The sequence below is a fragment of the Acipenser ruthenus genome, chromosome 41, assembly GCF_902713425.1.
Source record: "Acipenser ruthenus chromosome 41, fAciRut3.2 maternal haplotype, whole genome shotgun sequence".
NCBI lineage: Eukaryota > Metazoa > Chordata > Actinopteri > Acipenseriformes > Acipenseridae > Acipenser > Acipenser ruthenus.
Window position 1 is genome coordinate 9,618,115 of NC_081229.1, and position 27,060 is coordinate 9,645,174.

Here is a 27,060-nt window from a genome sequence, read left to right on the forward strand (position 1 = left end):
ACAAATGTTAGAACATGTTGCTCGAAAGAAATCTGCAATAAATAATATATGGAATGGATACATTATGTAAACATTTCAACACATAAAATCCTCTGGTAATATGAAGTTATTACAAGAAATTGTATGTCCCTTCATTAGCAAAGCCACCTCTGCTATTAAGGACAGATGTTGTCGGCCCCTTGAATGGCCTTCATAACCCTGTATTTAAATAAACACATGTATTTGTTTTTCAGCAGCTACTAAACAGAATCCCGCGTGCTGCCATGGACAGTGTGGAGATGGAATCTGTCCAGATTAAAGAGGAGTTCCCTGAACTTGAACTTGTCCCCATTAGAGTGGAGTTCTCTGGGCTGGCTTCCCTCCCCATTAAACAGGAGCTCTGTGTGGTGCAATGTGACAGCAGTCAGCCAGAGGTCTGTGAGATTAAAGCTGAGCACAATGAATTTGAGATCCCCCAGACAGAAGAACCCCTTCCTGTTAAACAAGAAGAGGTGCTGGAAACTGTCCGTATTAAACATGAGCCCCCTGAAGTAGAGTTTGACCACGTGGAACAAGGGAAGGAAGAATCCGAGGACATCAAACCAAACATCCCTGAGCTGGAGCCTGTACACCTGCGGGAGTGTAGTGTGGTGCTGGAGAGAATCTGTGTGAGAGAGCAAGGCGCTGGAGAGGAAGGCTCTCCCAACAGCATGCAAGGAGGTGGAAAGGAAGACGGGCGCTCCCATTTAGAATGCAGTCTAGCAGGTGAGTGACTCCCAGTAGCTGTGACATTGTCATTCTCGATTGTGTGAAATCCACAGTGTGTTTGAGAGAGAGGGAGGGAGGGAGCATGTAGGTTACATTACTAGCTGTTTGTTTTTTGTTGTACCACTCCAACCAGTTCAAGATAGGACTCTCTAATGGTAAACTTCAGATACAGATATAATGTAGTCATTGCTCTGGGAGTGGGGGAATTATACCAAGGGGGAGAAACACTAAAGTACTGTATATATCATTATAAATGTTCAGTGTAACAGTATATGGATATTTTTGTAAATGCGTAACGTAATGCTATTTAAAGATGTAATTGTAGCATGTGTTGGAGGAAATAGACCTGAAACATTACAGGAGAACTCTGAAGGCAGATTTTCATCCCAGGGCTCGGTTTCACCAGCATCAGTCTTTACTGACTGCTTTTATACATAAAGCAGAGACGCCAACGGCTATGATTTGGCTGAAGCAGATACTATTTTGGAGATTCTGCTACGACGCTACGTCAAAGAGGTATAATACTGTGACTTGTATTAAATAAAGAGATGATGGGTACTTTACTGACTGCTTTTACACATAAAGTAAAGGCTTTGTTTATTTGGTTTTTTTAAGCTGTTGTAACCTATTGCAAGCCCCCACAGCTGAAATTCACATGTTTTAATCCACTGCACCACCTGCCCTAAGCCAGGGATGGAAATAAGACTCCTATTGCATAGCAGATTCACCTATTCCAGGTTTTAAAATGAGCCCGAGTAGCCCCAATGTATAGGTAACGAGCACAGGTGTGTCTTTTTAAACTGCTAGTAAAACCAGGAAGGGATCAAACTGCTATGCAAAGAGTGGCTTATTTCCACCGTTGCCTAAGCCAGCAAGCAGTCCCTCTTACTTTCTTTCCTGAAATTAATTGATTAATTATACAACACAATAGTAAGCAACGCTAAAACAACACCTATGTCTAACTTGTATTTAAATTAACAAAATGTACTTTTTAAAGGTTGTTGTATCAAATTGAGTTCTGTCGCTTTGCCTCTCTGAGTCGTTGTCAGTGCTGGAGCCTTCATCATGTGACGCAGCACCCAGGCAGACTCTGCAGCCAGAGGATATAGAGGACTGCTGGGAAAGAGCCTTTTAGGTAGTGAAAAAAACATGAAAATAAAAAGTCACAACTAATCATGCATTTTTTAAAATGATCCAATGTGCAATAAATTATATTTTTTAGATGTGTTTATTATTTTTATTTGTCATGATTTGTGTATTTTAATGCTGCACAGAATTCCTGTTGTTTAGCAAGATACTGGTTAATCTTCCGCTCTAGTTCCAGCTAGCACACAGCTCTCCTGGGTATTGCAACACTTCAGCATGTTTAGAGCTCGGATGCAGTACAGGGAGCTCCTCTTTAACTCTCTGTGTCCCCAGCCACAACAACCACATGCAGAGCGCAGGCTTCTCTTAATATAAGCTTATCCTCACCGCTCATTGGTCGGGCTAGAGTAGGTGGTTTGCATAACTTTCCACCACTCGCACAGCAGAGCGAGTCCGCAGGGGGCGGTGCACACACACACACACACACACGATACGAACCAGGCATCAGCAGAGAAGCAGACAGAGGGAGAAGGGAGTGACGTCACATCCGCAGACTGAAGTCCGAACGGGGCTGGCCACAAACAACACAAGGAGAACACGTGTAAGAAAGCATCCAGGGACACAAGAGACAAGCAAACACAACACACGTGTGCAACCGCACACACACACTAAACAACAACAACACACACACACACACACACACAGGAAAACAACAGGCAGCAGCTCATACACAGACGTTAGATGTAAGTTTTAGTTTGTTTGAAAATGTTTAATTAATTTTAGCAATAAAAAGTGAGCTGAGGAAGCAGTGTGAAACCAGCAAGTTATTTTATTAGCTGCAAGTGCAGCATTTCTGCTTCTGTGCTTCTGGCAGCATTTACAAGTGCTGGAACCAGGCAGGAGCAGAGAAGGAGAAGGGAGTGACGTCACATCCGCAGACTGACCGCTGAACGGGCTGGCCGCAAACAACACAAGGAGAACACGTGTAAGAAAGCATCCGGGGACACGAGAGACAAGCAAACACAACACACGTGTGCAACCGCACACACACACAAAACAACAACACAATAAACAAACAATTCAAAAAATAAATTGTACAAGTCCCGCAAGGGCTGATGGGAATCCAGTCCGCTGGTTCTACTTCAACCATTTATGTTTGAACAACTAAAGTAAATTTGAATGTTCAACTAACTTAAAATGGACGAGTGTTATAAATACAATTTGAATTAGTAAGTGAATGCAACTTGATTAAATTTATTTAGAATGACTTTGGGGGTTACACACATATACACACACACACAGTGGTTAATTTGTGCCAGGGCTGGCTGGGGCTCAGCCCGGCACCTCTGGGCTTGACGAGGCATAGCGCTGGCACCTCTTCAGCTATGAGATTTAAAAATGTCATAACATGTTTTGATTTCAAATGCGTTGTCTTCCAATTCTCAACAGAGTTCCATCCATTCTGCACGTTCTTGCGTGCGCTAAACAGAGACAGCGCTGTCACGTTACCATTTCAGCTGCGTGCTATAAACATGACACTGGCTGCGATAGAAGGACTGCCACGCTCGTGTGTCATTTGTTATACAGAAATAAGCTTACTTGATTTGAAAAACGTCTTGAACGATTAAAGCAAATTCCACACTACTGGGTTTGATTGAATGAGTCGCCCACAACAAGCTTCAATATGAAAGCTGAACATTAATTTCAATAAACACGTTTTTAATGAAAAACAAATTGTAGCCTACTTCACTATAGTAAAAACTGGCTTCTGTTATTTTTAATTTACCACTGCTTCCCATTATACCACTGCTTAATAACAGGAAGAACATTTTATTAAGGGTTAGTGTTGAACTTAAACGCGTTGGTGCTGCCTGTCTCCCTATCCCCACGCAGGAACATTACCCTGCTAACCTCCCCTATTCAGCCATCAGCGGAGATGATTCAACCACGAACAGCGACATGGATGAGAATAGGAAAGTGGAGGAGGCTGACGTAGAGGATGAAGACATGGATATTGCAGAGTGATTGTAAATAATGAATAGACTGTCAGTTACCTGAATAGGTTTTTCCTGGTATCTGCTGTAATATTGTGAGCTGTGTGTGTGTGTGTGTCGGGTTTACAGTCTACTTCAATTATATTCATCTGTGTTTTTTTTTCTTTCATGTTTCCAAAGTGCAAAACAAAAACTACAACGTCAAAAGAGAAAAGGGAACCGATTATCAAGTGTAATAAAACTCTAAGATGTTATTTTTGTAATGATTTATCAATGGAAATTACAGAGGCATCGATACAGTACTGTATGTATTACAACCGTTAAATATAAAAAGGATGTGAACTCTTTCTTGTGTTAGTTTTGAATGGACGCTGCGCCTCTATGGAGCTCGATGGAGCAGCTGAGACTCAGCTTAAAAGCATAAAAGGAAGGTTTTATCATAATATCCAGAAAGAGGTGAATAAAGAGTTGTGAAGGAAAGAGGAAAGAGTGTTGGATAGGTTAAGGATTGGGCAGGGTTCTTTAAATGAACATTGCCAAGTGTTTAACCTGTAGTATTTTGTACTTAATCATATCCTGATGTAACTATCACTATTTAATCATATCCTGATGTAACTATCACTATTATCTGCTGTATTATTGAATTGTGGTTTGTCACACTGAAACAAAAATTATTGTATTTCTTGCTCTTATTGTATTGCTTGTATTGTAACACTTGAATGTATTTGTATTTACTTGCGATTGTTAGTCGCCCTGGATAAGGGCGTCTGCTAAGAAAGAAATAATAATAATAATAATAATAATAATAATAATAATAATAATAACATCTTTTAAGACTTGAGAAACATGAAGATGGAAAGTGTGAAAAATGTAAAGTAGCTGAAACAGTAGAACAGTATTTATTAAAGTGTGAGAAATATGAGGAGCAGAGAAGGAATGTGGAGAGGAGGCTGAGAGAAATGGAGGTATAGGAAGTCAATATAAAGAACTTGCTGGGGAAAGAGGACGGGAGACTGAATAGAGAAAGGATACTGAAGAAATATATAAAGGAAACAGGAAAAGAAGGGAAGTTATAATAAATAAAGATGACAGAAAAATAAAGTAAAACAAAGACACACAAAGGAGTACAGATGGAGGGCGCTAATCATCTAATATAATAGATGGGATGCGTCCTATAGATTAACCAGAAGAAGAGCCTCCGCCTCGGAGCATGCGCACAAACTGCATCCGGGAACGCGGCGCTGCTGGCGTTTCAAACACACAGCAGGAGGTAAACACGGAGCCCTGCGGAGGATTTTATATTTGTGTGTTTAGTTAAACGATATTACATACCCGTTTGTAAGGCGTGGACGAGACTAAAAGGTAAGTTACAGTATTATTCATTTTAATTGAAGGTTATTTGTTTGTGACGCGCGCGCGCGTGTGAGACGCTTTGTTTGTTAAATGAACAGGCGTGACGTCATCAACAACACCGAGTCCATTTAAAATATAACAATTAAACTAAAATATAACAATTTAATCAATAAAAAATAAGGTACCGACGTTTTTATCTCCGTGAAGCTAGCAACAACTTCACTTCCGGCGTATGCTACTTCCGCATCTCGATGTCGAAACCGGCTGTTTTTTTCCAAAATAAAAGTCCCTCCATCCTGTCACTCTCATATAACGACTGAAAGAGACAGTAAAAGCAGCAGCAAGAAGTATACATTGCTCATTTAATTATTAATATTATTTTTAAGAATGTTATTAATGACCAAGGTCTCCTGTATGTGTATATATATATATATATAGTTGTTTTTGCATATACTGTATAAATTACTGTAACCTATAAATGCAAAAACAAGATGATAAATGATCATTTATTAGGCTTAATATATGTTAACAGAGACCAAGACTTCAACACCAGGTAATTTGTTATTTATTAATTGATTTTGCTCTGTAGGAATTAGAGAGGCTACTTCGGAAAAATAATAATTTGGGAGTCACTGCCTTAAACAATGTAATAATAATCTCGAGTTGTATAGTGCAATCAATGTGTAATACAGTGGCTCAAAGCGCTTTACAAGCAGAATCCAGCAGAGTGAAGTACAGAAACATACAGTACAATTATTAAAAGCAGCCCAAAGCACTTTGCAAGCAGAATACAAAATAAAATACAGAAATAGAAAAAAGTACTATTAATAATAAATATATATATATATATATATATATATATATATAAACGCTTTTAAACAAGATTTAAAAATAACAATGTGGGTCCTTTGTTATTAAAAGTGCATTCACTTAAATAAACTGATTAAAATGAAAATAATGTAGAAACTTATTGTATTGTAAGCAATGGATTCTGCATTATACAGCAGTGGTTCACACCACAGACCAAGAAAGTGGTCCACATCACTCACTGGGTACCAGCACAAAACCATTTTTGCTGGTGATGCTGGAGCAAATAAAAAGATCATTTTCTTTTTAGTGTTGATGTGTTTTTTTAAACCATCTCATTCAAGTTTGTATCTTTAATGACTGCTGGTGTAGACCCTCATACTAATGGAAATAAGTTGTGTCTTATATGATTCTGTTAACACATACTAAGGTATGCTGTGAATGAGTACAAACATACAGTGTAGCTGTTCAAATGAAAACACGAAAATAATCTATGTGACTTACATACCTTCAGAAATGCATTGCTAATAATGTATTATCTATGTGTTTAAATCTCTTTTTAGTTTGTGATGGTACTTGGCAACTAGAGAGTTGTGTATTTCAGCCATTCCTGAAAAAATTAAGGATTGTAACTCAGTAAAAGGGGGTTCAAATGTAATGACCAGACTTGTAGTGAATAGAAAATAGGGTTGGTTGTGCCAGATTTACGTCCCTGCTATTGTTGCTGGGGTTTTAGTAGTGCTCGGGTGCTGAAAACATGACATTTTAGCTGGTATGTTGTGTATTTCAGTCAGTCCTAAAAATTGAAATGTGTTTGTTTTTTTATTGCTTTGATTAACATCATGAATGGCATTTGCAATTACTGTATAATCTAATGGATTTGCTTTTTTTCCTTTATGTTTTTTGTGTTTGGTTGTGGTTGGACTTCCTCCCTTAAGTTTAGTAATATTCAGTGTAATGTTTAGTGTATTCATCACACCTGCACCTGCAGTCCTACCTCTCTCCTGTAGTCTTACTTCCATGCTTCACACCTGTAGTCTTACCTCCCTCCTTCACCTGAGCTGTAGTCCTACCTACCTCCTTCTCCATCACCTCACCTGTAATCAGCCCTACTTCCTTTAGACACCTTTTTTTAAGACCGTTCACCCTTCACTTTGTTTTTATATACAATCCACGTTAATGTAATGTAATTCAGCTACACATTGAGGAAATGTAATTCAGATAATAGCACAGAACTGACAATCACTCAGATTGTTTTGCATATTTTATTGTCTAATGCCAAAGAACAACAAATTAAAACAACACAAATGAAGTTTTAATACTTACAGACATCATCTCCAGGAATAGCTCCTCCGCTGCCTTCTCGGTGGTAGCGTGCTTCACCTCGGCCCACTGGAAAGGATCAGATCTGCTGATCACTGGTGCTGACCCTCTCACAACCACACGTGGAGTGAGGCCAGGTTTACTGCTCTGCAAACCTGCTGATCGCTGGTGCTGACCCTCTCACAACCAGACGTGGAGTGAGGCCAGGTTTACTGCTCTGCAAACCTGCTGATCGCTGGTGCTGACCCTCTCACAACCACACGTGGAGTGAGGCCAGGTTTACTGCTCTGCAAACCTGTTGATCACTGGTGCTGACCCTCTCACAACCACACGTGGAGTGAGGCCAGGTTTACTGCTCTGCAAACCTGCTGATCGCTGGTGCTGACCCTCTCACAACCACACGTGGAGTGAGGCCAGGTTTACTGCTCTGCAAACCTGTTGATCACTGGTGCTGACCCTCTCACAACCACACGTGGAGTGAGGCCAGGTTTACTGCTCTGCAAACCTGTTGATCACTGGTGCTGACCCTCTCACAATCACACGTGGAGTGAGGCCAGGTTTACTGCTCTGCAAACCTGCTGATCGCTGGTGCTGACCCTCTCACAACCACACGTGGAGTGAGGCCAGGTTTACTGCTCTACAAACCTGCTGATCACTGGTGCTGACGCTCTCACAACCACACGTGGAGTGAGGCCAGGTTTACTGTTCTGCAAACCTGCTGATCGCTGGTGCTGACCCTCTCACAACCACACGTGGAGTGAGGCCAGGCTTACTGCTCTGCAAACCTGCTGATCGCTGGTGCTGACCCTCTCACAACCACACGTGGAGTGAGGCCAGGCTTACTACTCTGCAAACCTGCTGATCGCTGGTGCTGACCCTCTCACAACCACACGTGGAGTGAGGCCAGGCTTACTGCTCTGCAAACCTGCTGATCGCTGGTGCTGACCCTCTCACAACCACACGTGGAGTGAGGCCAGGTTTACTGCTCTGCAAACCTGCTGACCGCTGGTGCTGACCCTCTCACAACCACACGTGGAGTGAGGCCAGGTTTACTGCTCTGCAAACCTGCTGATCACTGGTGCTGACCCTCTCACAACCACACGTGGAGTGAGGCCAGGTTTACTGCTCTGCAAACCTGCTGATCACTGGTGCTGACCCTCTCACAACCACACGTGGAGTGAGGCCAGGTTTACTGCTCTGCTGATCGCTGGTGCTGACCCTCTCACAACCACACGTGGAGTGAGGCCAGGTTTACTGCTCTGCAAACCTGCTGATCACTGGTGCTGACCCTCTCACAACCACACGTGGAGTGAGGCCAGGTTTACTGCTCTGCAAACCTGCTGATCACTGGTGCTGACCCTCTCACAACCACACGTGGAGTGAGGCCAGGTTTACTGCTCTGCAAACCTGCTGATCACTGGTGCTGACCCTCTCACAACCACACGTGGAGTGAGGTCAGGTTTACTGCTCTGCAAACCTGCTGATCGCTGGTGCTGACCCTCTCACAACCACACGTGGAGTGAGGCCAGGTTTACTGCTCTGCAAACCTGCTGATCACTAGTGCTGACCCTCTCACAACCACACGTGGAGTGAGGCCAGGTTTACTGCTCTGCAAACCTGCTGATCACTGGTGCTGACCCTCTCACAACCACACGTGGAGTGAGGCCAGGTTTACTGCTCTGCAAACCTGCTGATCACTGGTGCTGACCCTCTCACAACCACACATGGAGTGAGGCCAGGTTTACTGCTCTGCAAACCTGTTGTTGCTGGTTTGGTCTCTTGTGCAGTAAACAAGTAAGCTGCACACCACATGAGCTGTGCAAGGAGAGGCATGCCACAGTCATCACTGAGATGTACACCATCAGTACACCACAGATCTGAGCATGTGACGGGGAAGTGTTCAGATATTGAGAGGTATCGAACCTTCATGCACAGCCATGGTATTCCTGGCACAACAGATCTTAAAGCACAAGGTCAACGATAAGCCGGGTCAGAAAATCTAATACTACCAACAGGGAGCTTAAACAGGGTTACAATAACATACAAGGAATAAAAAATCCCTATTGTTTTCAGTTACAATCATTATTTTATTTTTGAGTGAATTAATTACATTTAACCCTTTTATTGAGTTACAATCCTTAATTTTTTTCAGGAATGGCTGAAATACACAACCTACCAGCCAAAATGTCATGTTTTCAGCACCCGGGCACTACTAAAACCCCAGCAACAATAGCAGGGACGTAAATCTGGCACAACCAACCCTATTTTCTATTCACTATGAGTCTGTTCATTACATTTCACCCCCCTTTTACTGAGTTACAATCCTTAATTTTTTCAGGAATGTATGAAATATACACATGACAGATTTTTACATACAAAATATATAATATAATAGAAATACAAACAAATAGAAATACAATAAGCAACATAAACAAAAATAGAGATAAATACAGCAAGGCATTTTTTTAGCAGATTATTTGAGACTTTTATTTTGAAATACGCGTAAACTGACCTATATATATATATATATATATATATAAATAAATAATTAGTTTAGCAGACGCCTTTATCCAAGGCAACTTACAGAGACTATAGGGTATGTGTGAACTATGCATACACAGCGTCTCACCCGAAATACGAAGCACAAGGAGGTTAATAATAGGGTCCGAGTTATTTTCACATGTTTTTACTGTTAGATTTGTGGCTATAACTCTTTAATTATAAAGGTTACAGGTATACGGCATACGTGAAATTGGAACAAAATAAAGCAATTATGGCCATATATACAAAAGGGACAAAAAAGCAACCAAAAAAAAAAAAGATTAACTGAAAATGTGCAAAAGAAAAAAACAAAAAACATTCAAATGGTTTGTCCGAGGCACCCTGATTATGTGGCACACGATGGGGCTGCTCACTGTGGCTTGAATAGCCAGCAAGGTGGCAACCAGGACAACATAACCCTAAACAGCTCCCGGCATCTGAGCCACAAACATGGGAGATATATATATATATATATGTGTGTGTGTGTATATATATATATGTGTGTGTGTGTGTGTGTGTGTGTGTGTGTGTGTGTATATATACAGTGCCTTGCAAAAGTATTCAGACCCCTGACCAATTCTCTCATATTACTGAATTATAAATGGTACATTGACATTTCGTTCTGTTTGATATTTTATTTTAAAACACTGAAACTCAAAATCAATTATTGTAAGGTGACATTGGGAAATATTTTTAAGAACAATAAAACAAACTGAAATATCTTGCTTGCATAAGTATTCAACCCCCACACATTAATATTTGGTAGAGCCACCTTTTGCTGCAATAACAGCTTTAAGTCTTTTGGGGTAAGTATGTACCAGCTTTGCACACAGTGTCGGCCAAAAAGCTCTATCTTGGTCTCATCTGACCACAAAACCTTTTCCCACATCGCAGCTGGGTCACTCTCATGCTTTCTAGCAAACTCCAGACGTGCTTTCAGATGGTACTTTTTGAGTAACGGCTTCTTTCTTGCCACCTTCCCATACAGGCCAGTGTTATGCAGAGCTCTTGATATGGTTGACTGGTGCACCATTACTCCACTCCCAGCCACTGAACTCTGTAGCTCCTTCAAAGTGATTGTTGGCCTCTCTGTGGCTTCTCTCACAAGTCTCCTTCTTGTTTGAGTGCTGAGTTTTGAGGGACGGCCTTTTCTTGGGTGGTGTGATGCAGCTTCCACTTCCTGATTATTGATCCAACTGTGCTCACTGGGATAGCCAAACACTTGGATATTATTTTGTACCCTTTCCCTGATCTATGCATTTGTATTACTTTATATCTATCTTCTATAGAATGCTCTTTGGTCTTCATTTTCCTTCAGATTCACAGCCTGACCAATGATCCTTCAACAGTGGGGTTTTTATGCAGAAAATGTGACAGCAACTTTAATGGTTCACAGGTGGAGGCCAATGGTAAGGTAATTGTGTCCTCGTTAGGGCAATTTCTTTCATCGGTGTAAACTGGGAGCTTCCACAGCACAAGGGTTGAATACTTATGCAAGCAAGATATTTCAGTTTATTTCTTAAAAATATTTCCCAACATAAAACCAATGACATCCTTACAATAATTGATTTTGAGTTTCAGTGTTTTAAAATAAAATATCAAATAGAACGAAATTTCAATGTACCATTTGTAATTCAGTAATATGAGAGAATTGGTCAGGGGTCTGAATACTTTTGCAAGGCACTGTATATGTGTGTATTATATGCACACATTATTATTTCAGCAAAAATAAACTGCCAGTACATTCTGGGACTTTCACATGTCTTCCACTATTCCACTTAGTACGATACTAAAATTCTTAGCAAGAGTTAAACTAAGTTAGTCCCGTACTTTGTATCCTCTAGAGGGCAGCAGCAGTTATTTTTGGCTTCAGTGCAATTGATACCTTTTTTAGTACGCAGCTGGGGACTAACTTCAGCCTCCAAGTTCGTTGCAATTGGTATTTAACTTGCGCACTAGTTTAGTACGGAGCTGCGTACTAACCACGGGATCATCCCCAGTTACTACGCTGCTTTCAGTTCAGTGCAGTTGACCCACTGAGGATAAAGGGAACATTGACTGATTTTGCCAGAAAATGCCACGACAAAGATCCCACGTTGCAAATATATCAGCAAACGAGAGACTAAAAGATTTTCATTGCTTTGCTTTGAACACTGTGAAGGTGACGCCCGATGCGATCCACAGGGGAAATTCGACATTGACTTGTTTTGGTCATCGACAGCTGACCGTCTTCTTAATGTGAAAACATTAGCTTTCAGATACATCGATGCAGTAAATACAGCCGATGCCGAGCGCAGCACCTCGCTGTGGAATCTTGTCCTGTCCGATCGGAGGCGTTCTCTTTCGGAAGACAAACTGAAGGAGCTGGTGTTCCTTTATATCAATCATGGAATTTAGAAAAAAAATCAATTGTTTTCTAGTTATTATTTTTCAACTTATGCTAGTATTTTCATATTCAGTATGAGAGAAGGACCCAATACAACTGCACAATAGTTTTGTTACTTTGCACACACTTGTTCAGAGATACTGCATCATTTTGGATATTTTTTTTTTCTGTGCATAATTCCCTGGGGTGTAAGAGATTCGAAAGACTTTAAGAGAAGATTCAGGCAGTTGATAGCATGAGAGTGCATTGTCAGATTGTGTGTGTGCTTTTCTTCTTTATTTAAAAGTGGTTTCTGTGAAGTGGTATGGTTTATATATTGCTAATGCTGCTTTAGTATTGACTTCAATATAATGCATACTGTATGTTTTCTAGGTTTGAAAGTGCTGTTGAAAAAGTTACTGAAGTTTATTGTAGTTTAATTAGAATAAAAAAATAATAATCAGGAACCTTTTTGTGACTTTTTGCCCCTAGAAGGATGTTATTAGAATAGTCGTAACTGATAATTGATAATCAAATTGACTTGTAAAAGTGATAATGTCTCATCACTAATCCATGCCTCCGATATGATACGCTAGTCATTCACAATACAGATGTAGCTTGTAGATTCACAATGTAGATGTAGGAGGCTGTGTGGTCCAGTGGTTAAAGAAAGGGGCTTGGAACCAGAAGATCCCCGGTTCAAATCCCACCTCAGCCACTGACTTATTGTGTGACCCTGAGCAAGTCACTTAACCTCCTTGTGTTCCGTCTTTCGGGTGAGTCGTAATTGTAAGTGACTCTGCAGCTGATGCATAGTTCACACACCCTAGTCTCTGTAAGTCGCCTTGGATAAAGGCGTCTGCTAAATAAACAAATAATAATAATAATAATAATAATAAAATAGCAGAGTGAAAAAATAAAAATGAATCTCTGTCAACTTTCCCCTGTGTAGTCAGTCTATATCAAAAAGTGTTCTCTTAGGAGGCATTCCTATATGCAGAGATTACTGGGTATGTTCCAAATCTGAAACAAATGTTAGAACATGTTGCTCGAAAGAAATCTGCAATAAATAATATATGGAATGGATACATTATGTAAACATTTCAACAGATAAAATCCTCTGGTATTATGAAGTCATTACAAGAAATTGTATGTCCCTTCATTAGCAAAGCCACCCCTGCTATTAAGGACAGATGTTGTCGACCCCTTGAATGGCCTTCATAACCCTGTATTTAAATAAATACATGCATTTGTTTTTCAGCCGCTACTAAACAGAATCCTGTGTGCTGCCATGGACAGTGTGAAGATGGAATCTGTCCAGATTAAAGAGGAGTTCCCTGAACTTGAACCTGTCTCCATTAGAGTGGAGTTCTCTAGGCTGGCTTCCCTCCCCATTAAACAGGAGCTCTGTGAGATGCAATGTGAGAGCAGCCAGCCAGAGGTCTCTGAGATTAAAGCTGAGCACAATGAATTGGAGATCCCCCAGACAGAAGAACCCCTTCCTGTGAAACAAGAAGAGGTGCTGGAAACTGTCCACATTAAACAGGAGCCCCCTGAAGTAGAGTTTGAGCACATGGAACCAGGGAAGGAAGAATCCGAGGACTTCAAACCAAACATCCCTGAGCAGGAGCGTGTACGCCTGCGGGAGTGTAGCGTGGTGCTGGAGAGAATCTGCGTGAGAGAGCAAGGCGCTGGAGAGGAAGGCTCTCCCAACAGCACGCAAGGAGGTGGAAAGGAAGACGGGCGCTCCCATTCAGAATGCAGTCTAGCAGGTGAGTGACTCCCAGTAGCTGTGACATTGTCATTCTAGATTGTGTGATATCCACAGTGTGGTTGAGAGGGAGGGAAGGAGCATGTAGGTTACATTACTAGCTATTTGTTTTTCCTGTACCACTCCAGCCAGTTCAAGATAGGACTCAATACTGGTGAACTTCAGATACAGATAGAATGTAGTCATTGCTCTAGGAGTTGGGGGAATTATACCAAGGATTAGAAACACTAAAGTACTGTATATATCATTATAAATGTTCAGTGTAACAGTATATGGATATTTTTGTAAATACGTAAAATAATGCTATTTAAAGATAGAATTGTAGCCTGTGTTAGAGGAAATAGACCTGAAACATTACAGGAGGTCTTTGAAGGCAGATTTTGATCCCAGGGCTCGGTTTCACCAGCATCAGTCTTTACTGACTTTGCTTTTACACATAAAGCAGAGATGCAAACGGCTCCGATTTGGCTGAAACAGATACTATTTGGGAGATTCTGCTGCGGCGCTACGTCAAAGAGGTATAATACTGTAACTTGTATTAAATAAATAGGTGATGTGTACTTTACTGACTCTGCTTTTACACATAAAGTAAAGGCTTTGTTTATTTGTTTTTTTTAAAGCTGTTGTAACCTATTGCAAGCCCCCACAGCTGAAATTCACATGTTTTAATCAAATCCGCCACCTTCCCTAAGTGAGGGATGGAAATAAGACTCCTATTGCATAGCAGATTCACCTGATCCAGGTTTTAAAATAAGCCTGATTAGCCCCAATGTATAGGTAACAAGCACAGGTGTGTCTTATTAAACTGCTAGTAAAACCAGGAAGGGATCAAACTGCTATGCAAAGGGGGGCTTATTTCCATCCCTGCCTAAGCCAACAAGCAGTCCCTCTTACTTTCCTGTTCATATTTTCCAGGTTCCAGTCCAGCAGCTAAAGCGAGGGCGGGCGCTGGAGAATATCCTGACTGTGGGAAAGGTTTCACCCAGTTAGAGCATTTTAAAACACACCAGCGAATTCACACAGGAGAGAAACCGTATCACTGTTCTGACTGTGGGAAGAGTTTCAGTAGGTCACAAAACATGATAAAACACCTGCGAATTCACACAGGAGAGCAACTGTATCGCTGCTCTGACTGTGGGAAGAGTTTCAGTCAGTCAAACAACCTTGTTTCACACCAGCGAATTCACACAGGAGAGAAACCATATCACTGTTCTGACTGTGGGAAGAGTTTCAGTTACTCAGGAGACATGAAAGCACACCAGCGAATTCACACAGGAGAAAAAACGTATCGCTGCTCTGACTGTGGGAAGAGTTTCAGTCAGTCCGGACACCTTGTTTCACACCAGCGAACTCACACAGGAGAGAAACCGTATCGCTGCTCTGACTGTGGGAAGAGTTTCAGTAGGTCAGGAGACATGAAAGAACACCAGCGAATTCACACAGGAGAAAAAACGTATCGCTGCTCTGACTGTGGGAAGAGTTTCAGTCAGTCCGGACACCTTGTTTCACACCAGCGAATTCACACAGGAGAGAAACCGTATCGCTGCTCTGACTGTGGGAAGAGTTTCAGTAGGTCAGGAGACATGAAAGAACACCAGCGAATTCACACAGGAGAGAAACCGTATTCCTGCTCTGACTGTGGGAAGAGTTTCAGTCAGTCCGGACACCTTGTTTCACACCAGCGAATTCACACAGGAGAGAAACCGTATCACTGTTCTGACTGTGGGAAGAGTTTCAGTAGGTCAGGAGACATGAAAAAACACCAGCGAATTCACACAGGAGAGAAACCGTATTCCTGCTCTGACTGTGGGAAGAGTTTCAGTCATTCAAACAACCTTGTTTCACACCAGCGAATTCACACAGGAGAGAAACCGTATCGCTGCTCTGACTGTGGGAAGAGTTTCCGTCTTAAACAAGGCCTTCAAAATCACCATCGAATTCACAGGAGAGTGTGATAGAAGAATGATAGAATAATCGCACGAAGAGTTCTAATCTAATATGTTTGGGTGATCTCTGTGATTTGTATAACCTGAATAATGATATTATATGAAGTTTGATGTTAACAAAGTATTAGATTTACAATGTTGAACTAACACACTGGAATGTGGCCAAGGGTCAGCAGCCCTGTTTTCAGAGAAGTGCATGAGTCAGCGACATGAGAATAGGACACTGTCTCAAATGATAATATTTTGAGACAACGATAGTTCCTCTTTTCTCCCCAGTCACTTGGCTAATATTCTTGTATTAGGGGAATCAACTTTGTGAGACCTGACAGACACTCTCTCCCTAGCAACTAGAAAAATCAACCAATCAGAAAAGTCGGTAGACAACAGTGTCAAGAATACCACGGGGTTGGTTTGAGCTGACTGAGGAGGATAGGAATTACCACAAGTCATGAACTCTGTGCAAAAACTGATTATATAAGGAACTGTTTGACTTAGTGTATTTTGAGCTTTCTTTGCGGTTGCTTGCAGAGTCTGTGTTACTTTGTTGAATGCTCCAGTCTGCAGACTAATAAAGTGTGAGTTGCTCCGACTTGTCTCTGTCTCAATCGTTCTCTCGGTACGGGACCGGTGCCTGCTCGGTTGTATGCAGAAAATTCCACCACAAGAGAGAAACCTTAAAGACTATGTTAATTGGGACTGTTCTATCATGAAGAAAAAAATGTTAACCTTGCATTATGAATTTGAAACAAAAACACTTTGGAAATGTGAAAAAATGAAAAGTTCTCAAAAGTGCCCAGCCATTTAAAGTAGAGATATCAAAATCACAAGTCAAGCTTCATGAAACCTTTGGGGCAACCTTGCTCAGCAGAAAGCAAACAGACACAACTGTAAAACCGATGAGGTCCAAGGTTGCCCCAGTTGTTTCTTCTAACTTGTATCAAAAACACAAGTTAACTTGGAAGAAACAATTGAGGCAACCTTGATCAGCACCAAGCAAACAGGCACAACTATCAAAGAGGTGGGGGCCAAGGTTGCCCCAATTTCACAATTAACACATTTCTCAGTTTTAATTCAGAAATCAGTTGTTTCTACTAACTTGGCTTGTGTTTTTCATGCATTTGATCCGCTTTTACTGTGTCTGAAAAACACAAGCCAAGTTAGTAGAAACAATTGATTTCTGAATTAAAAATGAGAAATGTGTTAATTGTGAAATTAATTGATTAATTATATAACACAATAGTAAGCAATGCTAAAACAACACCTATGTCTAGCTTTTTAAAGGTTGTTGTATCAAATGGAGTTCTATCGCTCTGCCTGTCTGAGTCGTTGTCAGTGCTGGAGCCTTCATCATGTGACGCAGCACCCAGGCAGACTCTGCAGCCAGAGGATATAGAGGACTGCTGGGAAAGAGCCTTTTAGGTAGTGAAAAAAACATGAAAATAAAAAGTCACAACTAATCATGCATTTTTTAAATGATCCAATGTGCAATAAATTTTATTTTTTAAGATGTTTATTATTTTTATTTGTCATGATTTGTGTATTTTAATGCTCCACAGAATTCCTGTTGTTTAGCAAGATACTGGTTAATCTTCCCCTCTAGTTCCAGCTAGCACACAGCTCCTGGGTATTGCAACACTTCAGCATGTTTAGAGCTCGAATGCAGTACAGGGAGCTCCTCTTTAACTCTCTGAGTCCCCAGCCAAAACAACCACATGCAGAGTGCAGGCTTCTCTTAATATAAGCTTATCCTCACCGCTCATTGGTCGGGCTAGAGTAGGTGATTTGCATAACTTTCCATCACTCGCACAGCAGAGCGAGCCCGCAGGGGGCGGTGCACACACACACAGGAAAACAACAGGCAGCAGCTCATACACAGAAGTTAGATGTAATTTTTAGTTCGTTTGAATATGTTTAATTAATTTTAGCAATAAAAAGTGAGATGAGGAAACACTCTGAAACCAGCAAGTTATTTTATTAGCTGCAAGTGCAGCATTTCTGCTTCTGTGCTTCTGGCAGCATTTACAAGTGCTGGAACCAGGCAGCAGCAGAGATGCAGACAGAGGGAGAAGGGAGTGACGTCACATCCGCAGACTGACCGCCGAACGGGGCTGGCCACAAACAACACAAGGAGAACACGTGCAAGGGAGGCAGCCGGGGACACAAGAGACAAGCAAACACAACACACGTGTGCAACCGCACACACACACAAAACAACAACACAATAAACAACAAACAATTCAAAAAATAAATTGTACAAGCCCTGCAAGGGCTGATGGGAATCCAGTCCCTTGCTACTAACAACCAAATGAGCAAGATGGCCTGAATGGCCTCCTCTCGTTTGTAAACTTTCTTATGTTCTTATGTTCTACTTCAACAATTTACGTTTGAACAACTAAAGTAAACTTGAAAGTTCAACTAACTTAAAATGGACGAGAGTTATGAATACAATTTGAATTTGTAAGTGTATGTAACCTGATTAAATTTATTTAGAATGACTTTGGAGGTTACAGTGTGTGTGTGTGTGTATATATATATATATATATATATTGGTTAATTTATGCCAGGGCTGGCTGGGGCTCAGCCCGGCACCTCTGGTCTTGACGAGGCAAAGCGCCGGCACCTCTTCAGCTATGAGATTTAAAAATGTCATAAAATGTTTTGCTCTCAAATGCGTTGTCTTCCAATTCTCAACAGAGTTCCATCCATTCTGCACGTCTACGTTCTTGCGTGCGCTAAACAGAGACAGCGCTGTCACGTTACCATTTCAGCTTCGTGCTATAAACATGACACTGGCTGCGATAGAAGGGCTGCCACGCTCGTGTGTCGTTTGTTAAACACAAATAAGCTTACTTGAGTTGAAAAACGTCTTGAACGATTAAAGCAAATTCCACACTACTGGGTTTGACTGAATGAGTCGCCCACAACACGCTTCAATATGAAAGCTGAACATTAATTTCAATAAACACGTTTTTAATGAAAAACAAATTGTAGCCTACTTCACTAAAGTAAAAACTGGCTTCTGTTATTTTTAATTTACCACTGCTTCCCATTATACCACTGCTTAATAACAGGAAGAACATTTTATTAAGGGTTAGTGTTGAAGTTAAACGTGTTGGTGCTGCCTGTCTCCCTATCCCCACGCAGGAACATTACCCTGCTAACCTCCCCTATTCAGCCATCAGCGGAGATGATTCAACCACGAACAGCGACATGGATGAGAATAGGAAAGTGGAGGAGGCTGACGTAGAGGATGAAGACATGGATATTGCAGAGTGATTGAAAATAATGAATAGACTGTCAGTTACCTGAATAGGTTTTTCCTGGTATTTGCTGTAATATTGTGAGCTGTGTGTGTGTGTGTCGGGTTTACAGTCTACTTCAATTATATTCATCTGTGTTTTTTTCGTTCATGTTTCCAAAGTGCAAAACAAAAACTACAACTGCAAAAGAGAAAAGAGAACCGATTATCAAGTGTAATAAAACTCTTAAGATGTTATTTTGTAATGATTTATCAATGGAAATTACAGAGGCATTGATACAGTACTGTATGTATTACAGCCGTTAAAAAAAAAAAAAAAGCATTCTTGTTGTGTTAGTTTTGAACAGTGTGGTTATGTACATGTTCACATGTTCAAAAACGATTATAGATATATGCAACTTGAAAGAAAAAAGTACACCACCACAGAAAGCCAATTCTTACATTCGTGCATAACATGATCATTCATATAAAGTAATCTCCCATAGTTTGTTCTATCAGTGCAGTGTAATACCACATTATATTTTAATGGTAAGGTTGTGGAAAGCAGATCACTCTCTCTCTCTCTCTGATCACAATGTTAAAAATGCCTGCATTGTATGTATTATAGCCGTTAAATAAAAAAAGGATGTGAACTCTTTCTTGTGTTAGTTTTGAATGGACGCTGCGCCTCTATGGAGCTCGATGGAGCAGCTGAGACTCAGCTTAAAAGCATGAAGGGAAGGTTTTATCATAATATCCAGAAAGAGGTGAATAAAGAGTTGTGAAGGAAAGAGGAAAGAGCGTTGGATAGGTTAAGGATTGGGCAGAGTTCTTTAAATGAACACCTTTTAAGACTGGAGAAACATGAAGATGGAAAGTGTGAAAAATGTAAAGTAGCTGAAACAGTAGAACATTATTTATTAAAGTATGAGAAATATGAGGAGCAGAGAAGGAAAGTGGAGAGGAGGCTGAGAGAAATGAAGGTATAGGAAGTCAATATAAAGAACTTGCTGGGGAAAGAGGACGGGAGACTGAATAGAGAAAGGATACTGACGAAATATATAAAGGAAACAGGAAAAGAAGGGAAGTTATAATAAATAAAGATGACAGAAAAATAAAGTAAAACAAAGACACACAAAGGAGTACAGATGGAGGGCGCTCATCATCTAATATAATAGATGGGATGCGTCCTATAGATTAACCAGAAGAAGAGCCTCCGCCTCGGAGCATGCGCACAAACTGCATCCGGGAACGCGGCGCTGCTGGCGTTTCAAACACACAGCAGGAGGTAAACACGGAGCCCTGCGGAGGATTTTATATTTGTGTGTTTAGTTAAACGATATTACATACCCGTTTGTAAGGCGTGGACGAGACTAAAAGGTAAGTTACAGTATTATTCATTTTAATTGAAGGTTATTTGTTTGTGACGCTTTGTTTGTTAAATGAACAGGCGTGACGTCATCAACAACACCGAGTCCATTTAAAATATAACAATTTAATCAATAAAAAATAAGGTACCGACGTTTTTATGTTTAATATTAATGACAACGTGTTTGAGTCTTAGTGTGTTAGCTGGGTATTTACATTGAGGGGCAGGCGAACTACCGCTATACCATAGTGTGTGTACAACACTGATCAACGAGGGACGCGTAAACTGACTCATATATATATATATATATATAGAGTTTAGCAGACACCTTTATCCAAGACAACTTACAGAGACTATAGGGTGTGTGTGAACTATGCATACACAGCGTCTCACCCGAAACACGGAGCACAAGGAGGTTAATAATAGGGTCTGAGTTATTTTCACATGTTTTCTTACTGTTCGATTTGTGGCTATAACTCTTTAACTATAAAGGTTACAGGTGCATGTCATACATGAAATGAATGCGAACACACACTAGACTTCCATATAATATAAATTAAATAGCCTGAGACGCACCCTGTTCAATATAGATAACAAAAACCACAGAAAAAGGAGAGGTGATTTTTAGAAAAACACATTTATTGTTTGTAAAAGATGTTTTAGCGTGGCCAGCTCAAATCTGGCATTGCGCAATGAAACTTCAACATGTAGGGACATGGACATTTATTTTGGAACAAATTGGACTCAAAATAAAGTAATTATTTCCATATATACAAAAGGGACAAAAAAGCAACCAAAAAAAAAAGATTAATTGAAAATGTGCAAAAGAAAAAAAAAAACAACATTCAAATGGTTTGTCCGAGGCACCCTGATTATGTGGCACACGATGGGGCTGCTCACTGTGGCTTGAATAGCCAGCAAGGTGGCAACCAGGGCAACATAATTATATATAATATGTATATACTGCATATATATATATATATATATATATATATATATATATATATATATAATTATATTGTATGTGTGTGAAAATAGGTCCTTGTGCCTTCGATGTCGCCATTTCATTTATATTGATTTTGGGTGTTTAAATACATCGCACAGACTCTTACATCTCGATTTGTATTTCATTACTGACAGTTTATCAATTTAACAAAAACTTGAGGTCATGCTGTTTTACTAAACATTTTAAAACTTAATACATAAACAATTACCATAACACACAGGATCGTAATATAGGGCCAATTGCAATGAACTTGCAGAGTTAGTACGGAGCTGTGTACAAAGTTGCGTACTAGCTAGTACGGTACTATCTCAGGATCATCCCCAGCTGCGGACTAAGTTAGTACCAATTGCATCGAAAAAACAAGCGGAACAAAGTTGGAGACTAGCTGATCCCCAGATTTAGTACGGTACTGAGGATCAAGCATTGCTGTTGTTCCCAAACAGGATCTGAAGGGGGCTCTGAATCATTCTTTCATTCATTCATTATCAGGACCGCTTCATCCTCTTACAGGGAGCCAAACACGGCGCAAGGTGGGGTGGCTCTGAATCAGAACATTTGAAATATTTGTAACAGTAATGTATGTATTTTACAATATTATGAGCTAATAATCATTTTTACAATGTTACAAATAGGCCGACAGTTACACATAAATATTAAGTCTTCTCTAACATATATTTATATGTCTGCACGTAATAATAATTTTTATTTAAGATATATATGCATGGTAAAGTACTCCATATCAGGGCACACAGACTTCCTATAAAATACTCAACCAAGTGCAATGCCATGAAATAAACTAAGCTGGTTTAATGTTGACACTCAACACACACGGGCTGTTTCGACACCGTTGTCATTGGACCACAGGTAGTACAAAACAGGGAAGGGGTGGTATTGCGAAGACGTATCCTAGATAATCACTTCTAAAAACACCCTGAGAAGAGCACTGATTATTTTATTTTTCAATGTGCCCCCAGGTCCTACTACATAAAATAACACTTAAATCACATTCTACCCACTGTGTCCCTACTCCTCAATATCTCTGCTCACCCCTAAGAACCACCAGTGTCGAGTCCCCTCAACTTAAAGGGAATGAAAAGACTTGCTGCCCCCCCGCCCCCCCAAAAAACCTACTATTGCATCCTACAGGCTCTACATGCATGACTGTAATGCTGCCGACACCTTCCTTCATTATTAGTAGTTAACAGTATTGTAGTCATAGTGAAATTTTATGTTACTATTACAATATCCGTACAGGCAGCAGATGCTTCAAATATAGTGATGGCATATATATATATATATATGTGTGTATTATATGCACACATTATTATTTCAGCAAAAATAAACTGCCAGTACATTCTGGGACTTTCACATGTCTTCCACTATTCCTCTTAGTATGATATTAAAATTCTTAGTCCATAGCAAGAGTTAAACTAAGTTAGTCCCATACTTAGTGTCCTCTAGAGGACAGCAGCAGTTATTTTTGGCTTCGGTGCAATTGAGACCATTTTTAGTACGCAGTTGCGTACTAACCACGGGATCATCCCCAGTAGTCACTTCAATATAATGCATACTGTATGTTTTCTAGGTTTGAAAGTGCTGTTGAAAAAGTTATTGAAGTTTATTGTAGTTTAATTAGAATAAAAAAATAATAATCAGAAACCTTTTTGTGACTTTCTGCCTCTAGAAGGATGTTATTAGAATAATCGTAACTGATAATCGATAATCAAATTGACTTGTAAAAGTGATAATGTCTCATCACTAATCCATGCCTCCGATATGATACGCTAGTCATTCACAATACAGATGCAGCTTCAAATAGCAGAGTGGAAAAATAAAAATGAATCTCTGTCAACTTTCCCCTGTGTAGTCAGTCTATATCAAAAAGTGTTCTCTTAGGAGGTATTCCTATATGCAGAGACTACTGGGTATGTTCCAAATCTGAAACAAATGTTAGAACATGTTGCTCGAAAGAAATCTGCAATAAATAATATATGGAATGGATACATTATGTAAACATTTCAACAGATAAAATCCTCTGGTATTATGAAGTTATTACAAGAAATTGTATGTCCCTTCATTAGCAAAGCCACCCTTGCTATTAAAGACAGATGTTGTCGGCCCCTTGAATGGCCTTCATAACCCTGTATTTAAATAAATACATGCATTTGTTTTTCAGCCGCTACTAAACAGAATCCCGTGTGCTGCCATGGACAGTGTGAAGATGGAATCTGTCCAGATTAAAGAGGAGTTTCCTGAACTTGAACTTGTCCCCATTAGAGTGGAGTTCTCTGGGCTGGCTTCCCTCCCCATTAAACAGGAGCTCTGTGAGATGCAATGTGACAGCAGTCAGCCAGAGGTCTCTGACATTAAAGCTGAGCACAATGAATTGGAGATCCCCCAGACAGAAGAACCCCTTCCTGTTAAACAAGAAGAGGTGCTGGAAACTGTCCGTATTAAATGGGAGCCCCCTGAAGTAGAGTTTGACCACATGGAACCAGTGAAGGAAGAATCTGAGGACTTCAAACCAAACATCCCTAACGTGGAGCCTGTACGCCTGCAGGAGTGTAGCGTGGTGCTGGAGAGAATCTGCGTGAGAGAGCAAGGCGCTGGAGAGGAAGGCTCTCCCAACAGCATGCAAGGAGGTGGAAAGGAAGACGGGCGCTCCCATTCAGAATGCAGTCTAGCAGGTGAGTGACTCCCAGTATCTGTGACATTGTCATTCTAGATTGCGTGATATCCACAGTGTGGTTGAGAGGGAGGGAGGGAGGGAGCATGTAGGTTACATTACTAGCTGTTTGTTTTTTGTTGTACCACTCCAACCAGTTCAAGATAGGACTCAATACTGGTGAACTTCAGATACAGATATAATGTAGTCATTGCTCTGGGAGTGGGGGGAATTATACCAAGGATTAGAAACACTAAAGTACTGTATATATCATTATAAATGTTCAGTGTAACAGTATATGGATATTTTTGTAAATGTGTAAAGTAATGCTAATTAAAGATATAATTGTAGCATGTGTTAGAGGAAATAGACCTGAAACATTACAGGAGGTCTTTGCATATTAATATAATATTAATATAAATAGCGGATTCACCTATTCCAGGTTTTAAAATGAGCCTGATTAGCCCCAATGTAGAAGGTAACAAGCACAGGTGTGTCTTATTAAACTGCTAGTAAAACCAGGAAGGGATCAAACTGCTGTGCAAAGGAGAGCTTATTTCCATCCCTACCTAAGCCTACAAGCAGTCCCTCTTACTTTCTTTCCTGTTCATATTTTCCAGGTTCCAGTCCAGCAGCTAAAGCGAGGGCGGGCGGTGGAGAATATCCTGACTGTGGGAAAGGTTTCACCCAGTTAGAGCATTTTAAAATACACCAGCGAACTGACACAGGAGAGAAACCGTATTCCTGCTCTGACTGTGGGAAGAGTTTCAGTCTGTTAGGCAACCTTAAAACACACCAGCGAATTCACACAGGAGAGAAACCGTATCGCTGCACTGACTGTGGGAAGAGTTTCAGTCAGTCAGGAGACATGAAAAAACACCAGCGAATTCACACAGGAGAGAAACCGTATCGCTGCTCTGACTGTGGGAAGAGTTTCAGTTATTCAGGAAACCTGAGAATACACCAGCGAATTCACACAGGAGAGAAACAGTACCACTGCTTTGACTGTGGGAAGAGTTTCCGTCTTAAACAAGGCCTTCAGAATCACCAGCTAATTCACACAGGAGAGAAACCGTATCGCTGCTCTGACTGTGGGAAGAGTTTCCGTCTTAAACAAGGCCTTCAAAAACACCAGCGAATTCACAGAAGAGAGAAACCTTAAAGACTGTTAATTGGGACTGTTCTATCATGAAGAAAAAACTGTTAACCTTGCATTATGAATTTGAAACAAAAACACTTTGGAAATGTGAAAAAAGTTCTCAAAAGTACCCAGCCATTTAAAGTAGAGATATCAAAAAGACAAGACAAGCTTCATGAAACCTTTGGGGCAACCTTGCTCAGCAGAAAACAAACAGGCACAACTGTAAAACCGATGAGGTCCAAGGTTGCCCCAGTTGTTTCTTCTAACTTGTATCAAAAACACAAGTTAACTTGGAAGAAACAATTGGGGCAACCTTGGCCAGCACCAAGCAAACAAGCACAACTATCAAAGAGGTGGGGGCCAAGGTTGCCCCAATTTCACAACTAACACATTTCTCAGTTTTAATTCAGAAACCAAGTGTTTCTACTAACTTGGCTTGTGTTTTTCAGACACAGTAAAAGCAGATCAAATGCATGAAACAATTGGTTTCTGAATTAAAACTGAGAAATGTGTTAATTGTGAAATTAATTTATAAAGGAGGGACGAAAAGTCAGACGAAAACCAGAAGCCCAAATATTATGTAATGCAATGTAAGGTCTCTCTGAGAATTATTATTATTTTTTTTTTTTAAAGAAAAATAATCTTCCAACTGAATGTGCATTTAAGATTGAGTTCCAGCGCTCTGCCTCTCTGAGTCCTTCTCAGTGCTGGAGATTGAATTCTAGCGCTCTGCCTCTCTGAGTCCTTCTCAGTGCTGGAGATTGAGTTCTAGCGCTCTGCCTCTCTGAGTCCTTCTCAGTGCTGGAGATTGAGTTCCAGCGCTCTGCCTCTCTGAGTCCTTCTCAGTGCTGGAGATTGAGTTCTAGCGCTCTGCCTCTCTGAGTCCTTCTCAGTGCTGGAGATTGAGTTCTAGCGCTCTGCCTCTCTGAGTCCTTCTCAGTGCTGGAGATTGAGTTCTAGCGCTCTGCCTCTCTGAGTCGTTCTCAGCGCTGGAGATTGAGTTCTAGCGCTCTGCCTCTCTGAGTCGTTCTCAGTGTAGGAGATTGAGTTCTAGCGCTCTGCCTCTCTGAGTCGTTCTCAGTGCTGGAGATTGAGTTCTAGCGCTCTGCCTCTCTGAGTCCTTCTCAGTGCTGGAGATTGAGTTCCAGTGCTCTGCCTCTCTGAGTCGTTCTCAGTGCTGGAGATTGAGTTCTAGCGCTCTGCCTCTCTGAGTCCTTCTCAGTGCTGGAGATTGAGTTCCAGTGCTCTGCCTCTCTGAGTTCAACAAGGATGTTTTAGTATTTTGGAAAAAAAAATATCTTAAAACAACCAATCAGCAAGGAGTAATTTTGTCCTCGGACATTAAATTTACATTTGTTTACAAAACCTGATGTGTGATACAATGCTGCAGGAACTTTCTCAAGCTCTGAATATTTTTTAAAGATTTACACAAACATTGCCAACATATTTGAGGCCTAATTCCTTTTTTGAGGTGCAGGCACCCCAGCACGCAAGCCCCTGCAGGACCAACAGCACCAATTAGGCTTCAAATCGACAAAACTCCTTTATCGTGCCAAGAATGGAAAGAAAACCAGGGTTTAGAAACAACCGCAACGATAAACAAACAAAAAAAGAAACAACATTCATTTATTACATTCTGGAATGAAAATGATATTCAGACTTTGTTTAATAAAGTTTTTTTCCCTTTCTGTCTGTTCTCTCTGTCTCT

General features: G+C 40.6%; 1 pseudogene; it reads left to right on the forward strand.

Moving 5' to 3' along the window:
* The first annotated feature begins 237 nt into the window (after positions 1-237).
* Positions 238-27,060, forward strand: part of LOC131709042 (zinc finger protein 850-like) — a 48,378-nt pseudogene continuing 21,555 nt past the window's right edge.